A 4467-nucleotide genomic window follows, 5' to 3' on the forward strand; every position below is an offset into this window, starting at 1 on the left:
GGGAAATGCTGGCTCTTAGGTCCAAAGGACAGCCAAGGAGTGACTGCAGAGTGAGAGGGAGAGGAGGAGGAATTTTGCCATAAAGAATGAGGGAACTGGGGGTAAGAAGAGAAGGGGAGAGGTTCAGGTTGGGACCATGCTTCTATTCCTATGGTTGCCTTAACCCTGGGCTGCCAAGAATTCAAGGATGATAAAGATTTTTACTCTCAAGGAGTTTTCAGTCTGGTCAGAAAGACGGATACATAAATCAATATTGTTAGTCCAACATGGTGAACATAATATTTAGAATTCTTTGAGATACCAGAGGAGGGTCACTTAGGCCAGCCTGGCATGAAGATGTAGGGATTAACTGGGAAGGATGAATTTGAAGGATGAATAAGCTAAACTAGAAAAGAGGGAATGAGGGTGAGGGTGACAGGGGGATTGCAGAGGTTTCGAGAAAGAACACTACTAGGAAAGGTACTGAGACATGAAACAGGAAACTTTCTTACCCTGCAAGGCTGGGCTAAAGGCCCTCCATCTCTGTTGTCATATATCGAAAAAAGTTCTGCACACACAACTGGGAAAGAGCAGTAGCTGAATACAAGTGTGTTTAATTGACACAGTTGTGGTGTAGGAGAGGGACCTTCAAATTTCTTAGATGTTCTTGGACCTTAGTGTTCAAAGGTCCTAGATGGAAAGAGTAACATGAAGAGCGGTAGAGCTGTCAGCACATCTTGGTAGAGGTGGTTTCCAACACCGTGGAGATTAACCTTATTTTAGAAGTGAGAGCTTTAAACATGAGACTGACATGGTTAGACTTCATTTTAGTTAGCAGTGTGAAGCACTGCTAACTAAAATGAAGTGCTTATTCAAAAAGCACTCAAGACTAAAGACACAAAAAACCAGTCAGTGTGCAGTTATTATAGTCCAGGAGAGAGATGGTAAGGGCCTGAGCTACACTAAATTGAAATGTCAACATATACATGTCTGTATCCCTTGCTTGCCACACAGTAGGTGTTCAATAAAATAAAGAGCTAGTGGGAAGCAGCTGCATAGCACAGGGAGATCAGATCGGTGCTTTGTGACCACCTAGAGGAGTGGGATAGGGAGGGTGGGAGGGAGGGAGACGCAAGAGGGAAGAGATATGGGAACATATGTATATGTATAACTGATTCACTTTGTTATAAAGTAGAAACTAACACACCATTGTAAAGCAATTATACTCCAATAAAGATGTTAAAAAAAAGAAAAAACAAAACAATAATTAATTTTTGAATGAATGAATAAAGTCGGTAACAATAGGAATGGAGAGAGGGAGGATATATTTAGAAAACATGGAAATCATAGGGATCAAATGGGCACTGACAGGGTCAGAGGTCAAGGATACCTCCGGGTTGTCATGTTGAGTGTTGGGCAGGTGATGTCAATGACTACGAAGGGATGTCTTCTGAGGGTGAGATGATGAAGCCAGTTTGGGACGAGTTCAGCTCTAGGTGACTGAGGGTCAGCCCAGTAGAGATAACTCAGATACAATAAATATAAACCTAAAAAAGTGGTTACAAATGATATTTTGTATCAGAATGTCTGGACATTTGTTAAAATACAGATTCCTGAGTCTCATCCCCAGATATTCTAATTGATGAAATACGGGATGAGAGCTGAGAACCTGCATTTTGAATATGCATCCCAGGTGACACTAGCGCAGGCTATTAAGACTTTCTTTTTTTAGGGAATTTGTTTAGATCTAGAGTTTTGGTTACTGGTTAGAGATAGAGATTTGGGAATCAATGACATAAAGATAATAACAACCAACACCAACTATTTGCAATGTGACAAACTGTTCTAAGCACTTGATAATATTAACACATACAAACTTCACACCTCTATCAAGTAGGTATTGTTATTCCCTGCATTTTGCAGATTGAAAAACTGAGACTCAAATAGGTTTGTGAGTGTGAGAGATGAAATTTGAACTTAGGCAGCCTAAGTTCATGGCCAGAGTATGTGTTCTTAACCATTATGCTATTCTAGCTCTCAGATTACTATAATACTTGTTGAGACTAATTAATAGTGACAAAGGGAGTGAGATTGCTTAAGAAGCTGTCACGTATATGGGCCAAATACTAAATCCTGGAGAATCCCAAATATGAGTGGCAGATTAAGGTAACGGATTAGAAGAGGTTGAAAAATATTTGTGTTCTTTAAGGAGCACTAGATTTCCTAACACAGAGAGTAGAAGTGCAGAGAAGCCCTTAATAAATATTTTTGGTAATAATATTGAGGATGCAAACTTGTGTCCTCAGGTATCCTGATGGACTTCTTCACTAAGTCATCATTTAATGTCATACTGTGATGTTTCGTTGTAATATTTTCAACTACACTGGATTTTTTACATTGCTGAAGATGGGAGAAATAATCTAGAGACAAGATAATCTACATTATTGTTCTAATAAACATATTTTACAAGTAAATGTTAAATGATGGAGACTAGCATGAAGAGCTGATTTTATTGCTATTGAGATATCTATTTCTAATGAAAATAAGCATCAGAATGGAAATTTAAATTCTGGTCTTTTCTGCACAACTCATCCTCAATGTTCAAACTGACCTTAAAGTTGAAAATGAAAATGGTTCTCTTACTATTTTCAAATGTTTGGAACTTACTAATTCTTGGTGTCCATAATCCTTGTATAATCATAAGGACACATTTTTAACCCCTTGAATTTCCTTTCATTTGCTAGTGAGCAGAGTCTAGCAGTGCTGGTAGAATTTTGTAGATTTATATGTTAGGAGATATAAAATAAAGGACTTCAACTTAGCCTATAGAACAATTTTCTGGCAATAACTTAGTCAATTATTGAAATAAATTTTGAAGACTGTGAAATCATTTGCTCTAACTGCATATTCCTTGGCTTTCTAAACTGTTTGCTCTTGTTTGAAAAAATTGTCTTTCGCCTTCTGGGTTCATGAATCCTTAGGTGTGTTAAAAGTCTGAAGAAACTATCAACTTCTTTTCCATTATCCTGTCTCTACTCAGTCACAGGATAGCCTTGACCAATTTGTTTAGTGTAAAAAGAATCTCTTTTCCTTAGCAGGAGGCCCACCCCAAAAGGATATCCCTTATTATAACTTTGCTGGACACTTTTAAACAAAGAAACAAGAAAATACTTAGAGTAAGCATCTGTATCAGAACTTCGACATAGCAAACACAACATTTGTATAAAAGCCTGTTCTAGTGTCTGCTTTTGTCTATCATGACTTATCTCCACGTGCTTCTGCTAGAGGACAGACAAGTGATGAATAGATGTTTTGACACAGCACACGTATGGAAAGATAGGTGAATGCTTTTAAAAAAGATTTTAAACATGACCTGTCACTAAATCAGAAGATTTGGGGTAGGAGAAAAAAGAATGTAGAAATGATATTAATACAGTGAGGAGCAAGACCCTCATTTCATCATGAAGATGAATACAGATCTGCAGCAATTTGCAAATAACACATAATTAGGGATAGTTTTGTAATGCAAAAATAAACCCTCTAATTATACATAAAACTTTTGCAGATAATGATAGTGATCTACTAGGAATATATTAAGGGATTGAGATCATTTTTTTCCTCTCATTCAAACATTGAGGTTTTCTGCATTGACCTATAGAAATGGCATTAATGGGAGACACTGGAGAGAGACTGTCTGGATTGTTGCAGGGGTTTGATTTACACATTCAGCAGAAGCTTCCTTATCAGGAACCTTTTAGAATATGACCATTCTCAAGTCCTCAGTATACCCACTACCTAATCGAAAAAGGAGAGAAATGAAAAGCTCACTCATTTAGATCTGTTTTGTAAGACCCGGTCAAATGTTTTAGAAATTTGGACATTTATCAGAAAAGTTTTTTCACTCTCATTTCCATCACTTCTCTTCTCCCACCTCTCTTCTGTCTTCTCTTTTTCTTTTTTTCCTTCTTACTAGTTTATTCCTTGACCTTACCTTACACAAACTCTATCAGCTTTTTTCCCCCCTACGTAAGTCATGAAAGGTAGAAATATCTGGAAAGTACTCCAAGTTCTTTGGAAAACAAATTTATCTTGGGAACTCAAAATATTCCTTTTTTTTCGTTAACTATCATAATATTACTCCCTGCCATAGCAAATTATTCCTGTATTCAAAATGAAAGAGCAAATTTATGTAATGGCTTTGGACAAGGATATGTTTTAGTTGTAGGCTCGAGCTTTGAGGAATTCTGGCATTTGATGTCTGTGTAGAGAAAGATCAGCCTGAGAAAGGAAAATGGAGAAGTGATCAAATATGTTAGAAAAAACGCAAGTACTTGTGCTGTAGTGAAGATTAAGGGCATAGGGTATTTCAAAAGGAATGGGTATCCAAAAGTGAATGCTACAGAAAAGACAAGGAAGACTAGAACTGAAAAATGACCACAGGATTTCTTGATGATGAGATCTTAATAATCTTGATGAGTGGAATTTGGT

This window comes from Tursiops truncatus, chromosome 12 (genome assembly GCF_011762595.2).
Source record: "Tursiops truncatus isolate mTurTru1 chromosome 12, mTurTru1.mat.Y, whole genome shotgun sequence".
Lineage (NCBI taxonomy): Eukaryota > Metazoa > Chordata > Mammalia > Artiodactyla > Delphinidae > Tursiops > Tursiops truncatus.